Source organism: Rhinolophus hipposideros, assembly GCF_964194185.1.
Source record: "Rhinolophus hipposideros genome assembly, chromosome: 7".
Lineage (NCBI taxonomy): Eukaryota > Metazoa > Chordata > Mammalia > Chiroptera > Rhinolophidae > Rhinolophus > Rhinolophus hipposideros.
In genome coordinates, this window is record NC_138053.1 from 66,769,110 (window position 1) to 66,775,109 (window position 6,000).

Consider the following 6,000-nt stretch of genomic DNA (forward strand, 5'->3'; position numbering starts at 1 on the left):
CGGGGCGAGCCCCTTAAGTGGAAATAAAAATATTAAAATATAAATGTCATTGGAAATATTTGAATGTGGCTCACTTTGCAAGTGGAACCAAATATTAAGCAAAGAACTAAAAAGCAAGAGCCCGAGTAATATTTGCAAGACTAGCAAACTTTATTCACAAGCTGCCTTAAAAGCTAAAGGTAGAACCAGGTTTTTACTTTTATAACCTTAAAAAATCAGATGCTAATTTAAAAATAACAAAGTAAACCTCAGAATAGTGTTATTACTGCAAAACCACAGTTTTTAGGGACACTAAAAACTGAGAATTATCAATGAGTGGGCCTCCTTTGCTAAGGTTCTTGGCTCTATTGGGGTAGAGCCCAGAAGACACATCCCAAGACGCTTTGTGGGTGGGAGGGAGTTCCCATTGCTGCCCTCGGCCCATGTCCTTTGACATCTATTCTGACTTTCTTGTTCTCCCACTCAGGCACATGGCAATTAGAGCTTCTCTGGGACCAGCGTCTCCTGAACCACATCTGGGCTGCAAGGCCCAGGTACCCTCCATCCTGGCATCCTCCTGCCCTGGGTTTCTTTCCCTTCCTTCACTGTCAGGGTTTCACTTCCGGAGAGAGGAGAGTTCTCATCACCTCTTCCAGGGAGTCACTCTCTACCTCTCCTCCCATCACTGGGAAGCCTCTCTTCCAGAAAGGTGGAAATCTGACTCTTGGTCTAGTCTCTTTCAATCTATTGTTCTATGCTTCAAGCTCTTTTCTTCAGGTTCTGGGTAATGACAGATTGTGTTTTCCAAAATGGCCACAACAACATCTCTCATTTCACATGCTCATCTCCCACATGATCCTCCCACACCCTCATCAAGAGGTGGAGCCCAACTCTCCTCCCTCTGCTTCCAGGTGAGTTAGTCATGTGCTTTGGTAATAGAGTCTGGTGGGAGTGACACTGGGTAACTTCTTAAACTAAGTCATACTAGGTGATACAAATTGCCTTGATCACGGGAGCACACATGTGCTTGAAGTTCTGAGCTGTCATGTGAGGGTACACATGAAGCAACAACTGGAAAGTGAAGTCCAGGCAGAGTGAGCCTGAGGCCAGAAGCCAAGACCCATGGAATCCCAATGTGTAGGTGGTCTGGTTTTTGAATCTGCCCAACTGTATTAGTTTACTAGGGCTGCCATAACAAAAAACCCACAGACCATGTGGCTTAAGCAACAGAAATTTGTCTTCTCACAGCTCTGAGGGCTAGAAATCTGAGATCAAGTTGTAGGCAAGGTTGGTTTCTTGTGTTGCGAGGGAAGGATCTATTCTAGGCCTTTCTCTTTGGCTTATAGATGGCTGCCTTCACCATGAGTCTTCACTCTGTACGTGCCTGTGTTCAAAATTCCATCTTCTTATAAGGACACCAGTCCTATTAGATTAGGGCCCACCCTAGTGAATTTACTTCAACTTACCGTGTTTCCCCCAAAATAAGACTTAGCTGGACAATCAGCTCTAATGCGTTTTTTGGAGCAAAAATTAATATAAGACCCAGTATTATATTATATTATATTATATTACATTATATTATATTAATTATATCATATCATATCATATCATATCATATCATATCATATCATATCATATCATATCATATCATATTCATTATTTAAGACCCGGGCTTACATTATAGTAAAATAAGACCAGGTCTTATATTAATTTTTGCTCCAAAAGAAGCATTAGAGCTGATTGTCTGGCTAGGTCTTATTTTCGGGGAAATAGAGTAATTACCTCTGTAAAGACCCTATCTCCCAAAATGGTCACATTCTGAGATACTAAGGGTAAGGACTTCAACATGTGAATTTTGAGGAGGAAACAATTCAGCCCATAACAAGACCCGTGAGCATAATAAAATTGTCATAGTTTTATGTCATTAAGTTTGGGACGAATTATTATTCGGCAATAATAACCAGACCATATTCTAAGCTGCATCCACTCTCATTGCCTCAATGGGGCTAGAGGGAAATGTCTGCTAAAGAAAAACTCAGCTATTATCTCAAAAGAATGTCTCGCTATACATTCACCCATCCATACTCACGGAGCTTCTACCATGAGCCATATACTGCTTACGTGGTCATCAAACATAAGAGGTCCCTGCCCCACAAAGCCTACTGTCTAGTGGAAAACAGACATCCATTAGTTAAGTACTAAATGAGTATAAAAGTACTGAGGAGTGGTACACGTGTTATGAGAGCATGTGATGGGGATTTGACCTTGTCCAGTGACCAGAGAAGACTGACACTGTGGTGGGAGGGAGCATGGTCCCAAAGAAAGATGAAGTAAGAGCTCCATAGCTGAAGCCCAGAGAGCTGCAGGAAAGGTGGGCAGGACTCAGACCATGACAGGAACTGGCAGGCCACTCAAAGCAACCATCCAATGAAGTGTGGAGTGGGGGAGAAAAAAGGGGGTGGTCGTAACATAATCAGGGCTGCGTTCCACGTATTCTGAGTCAGTTTGGTAGACTATGGAGAATGGATTGGAGAAAGTGGAATGGGCAAATCAGTTAAGAGGCTTTACTCAAGATGAAAGATGAAATACTTAAGATGAGATATGATGTGTTTTCCTTTGGGGTGGTGGTAATGATGGAAAAAATGGACAAATCAAAATATCTATATTTAGGAGGCAAAATCAATAGGTGATGCATTGGCTATGATTGGCACAGGAAAAGGAGCTAGTCAAGAATGACTCCTGTCTTTCTGCTTTCTTATGTGAGAGGAGGGTGGTATCATTTGTTAAGACAGAGGCCACTGGATTAGGTTTGGGGAGGAGGATCATTGGTTTAGTCTAGAACTACCAATGCCCCACATGGTAGCCCCTTGCCACATATGGCTATTTAAATTTAGTTAAAATTAAATAGAATTAAAAATGTAGCTCCTCCATCACACTTGTCACATCTCAAGTGCTTGATAGACACGTGTGGATAGTGGCTCCCATATTGGACAATGCAGATATTTCCATCATCATCGATCATGTATTGGACAGCAGTGGTCTACACAGATTGAGTTTGAGATGCCTTTGAGACATCTACGAGGAGTTGTCAGCTGAATATATTTCTCTAGAGCTCAGAGGAGTTCTAGCTGGAAACCTAAATTCCATCTACATATTTTTATCAAGTATTTAGTGAGATCTTAATATGTTTTATTCACTGCTGTCTTTGGTACCTAGAATAGTATCTGCCACAAAGTCTCACAGAGCTTACCCTCTAGCGGGGATAAACAGATAATAAATAAATAGAGAATATTCCAGGTGGTAGCATGTGCTAAGAATAAAATTAAAGCTGGGTAAGTGGGATAGAGGGTGAGAAGGGGTACAGGGCTATTTTAATTCTGGTGGCCAGGGAAGTTCTCTCTGATAAAGAAACATTTGATCAGGCACCTGGAAGAAATGAGATACATTCAGGGCAGAAGGAAGAAGAAGCATGAGAAGGATGGATGCTAGCTGTTCATCTGCCCATGGCAGGTATTTGAAGCCTTGGGTGTGAGTGAGATGTCCTAGGAACGAGCATGGAGGGAGAGGAGGAAAGAGTCCATGTGCTTACTGGTTGGGTGAAAAAGGTCAAACCTGCAGAGGAGACAGAGAAGAGAAAGGAAAAAAAAACACAGGAGAAAGCTGGGTCATGGAAACCTCGGAAGGAGAATGTCCTTAGAGGAGAGCTGGGGCCAATACCTCTGATTCTCCTGGGAGGTTGGGAAGCTGTGGACTGAGAATGTCCTGGGTCCTCTCTCTCTTTTTTAAATGAGTCTGGCTATGGCTTAAAGACTTAAATGTAACATCTGAAATAATAAAATTCCTAGAAGAAAATATAGGAAGAAACTTCACAGACATTACCCGGAGTAAGATTTTTACTGACATATCCCCTCACGCAAGGGAAGTAAGAGAAAAAATAAACATGTGGGATTACATAAAACTAAAAAGTTTTTTCACAGCAAAGGAAACCATCAATAAAACAAAATGGGATCCTACTGAATAGGAAAAGATATCTGCCAATGAAATATCTGATAAGGGGTTAATACCACAAATTTTTAAAAAGTCACTGAACTCAACTCCAAAAAACCAAACAACCCAATTAAAAAATGGGCAGAGGACATGAAGAGACATTTTTCTAAAAAGGACATACAGATGGCAAAAACACATATGAAGAAATGCTCAACCTCACTAACCATCAGAGAAATGCAAATAAAAACCACAATGAGATACCACCTCACCCTAGTCAAAATGGCTATCATCAATAAATCAACAAACAACAAGTGCTGGCGCAGATGTGGAGAAAAGGGAACGCTAGTGCACTGTTGGTGGGATTGCAGATTAGTGCAGCCACTATGGCAACAGTATTGGAGGTATCTCAAAAATCTGAAAATGGAACTACCTTATGGAACTACCCAGCAATTCCACTCCTAGGTATCTATCTGGAGAAATCCAAAACTCTAATTCAAAAATCTTTATGCACTCCTATGTTTATTGCAGCACTATACACAATAGCCAAGACATGGAAACAACCAAAATGCCCATCGGTAGATGACTGGATTAAGAAGCTGTGGTACATTTATACAATGGAGTATTACTCAGCCATAAAGAAGAAAGAAATCTTACCATTTGCAACAACATGGATGGACCTAGAGAACATTATGTTAAGTGAAATAAGTCAGGCAGAGAAAGACAAATACCATATGAACTCACTTATATGCGGAAACTAAAGAAAAGAATAAAGGAATGAACTGATCAGAAACAGTTCTGGAGACAAAAAGGAAAAACTGAGGGTTGCTAGATGGGCCGGGGGGTGGGGATAAGGGGGAAGGTGAGGGGATTAGAAAACAGTCTGTAACCACAAGATGGCCATGGGGTTTTGAAAATTAATTTGGGAAACAATCAATAATGTTGTAAAGATTTTGTAGGGTATCCGATGGACACGTGTCCCATTTGGGAGACCACCTCAGGGATGATGTAGATGCCTGATCACTGCATTGTACACCTGAAGCTGAACAATAATGAATGCCAACTATAATTTTACATATATATGTATGTATATACTTACAAGAAGCGGAGTACAGCATTAGGAATAGAGACAGTGGACATGTAATGGCTCTGTGTGATGTCAGAGGGATGGGGGAGGGGGGTTCACACAGTGTGAGGGATATAAAAGGTAAACATCTAAGTATTACTTTGTCTTGTGTACCTGAAACTAATAAAAAGAAAGAAAGAAACAAACAAAAAACGTCCTGTGCCCGAGTGACATGGAGCCATTGGTGATCTTAGCTACTGCTACTTTATTGGCGAGAGTATGAGGGTGTGAGTGAGTGTGTGTGTGTGTGTGTGTGTGTGTGTGTGTGTGTGTGTGTGTATGAGTGTCTCCAGGTTGGAATGTGTTGAGGAGTGCGTGGTAGGCGAAGAAAGCCAGACTCAGTCCAGACAGTTCTGGAAGAAACAGAGATATTTAAGTAGGGAAGGGAGCTGCTGGGGCTCAGGGCAGAGTTCCGACCAGGTACCAGCACTGCCCTTCCCCTCCATCACTCCACACAGCATCTGTTTCAACTTAGAACAACAGCCAGTTGCTGTGTCCCTTAAGTCATCTGTCTGAGTTAGAAAACAAAAGGGAGAGAAAACAAGGACTAGGGGTCAGCCGAGACGCTGGACATTTATTGATTCATTCATTTAGGCATTCAACAAATCCCTAGGAGAGAGTGTCTTATTGCATCCTTGGAATAAACAATTATAATAATAGTACTTACTGAGAGTTGCCATGAGCCAGACTCTGTTCTGAGCACTGTACATATATAACTCATCTGATATTCACAACAACCTGGTGAGGTCAATATCATCATTAACCCATTTTACAGATGAGAAGACAGGCACAGAAAGGTTAAGCAACTTGCCCAAGGTCCCACACAAAGTAAGTGGTGAAGCTGGGATTCAAACCTCGTTAAGAATAGAATCCTGTGAGGAGGGATTGAAGGACAGATAGTATTCATTCAC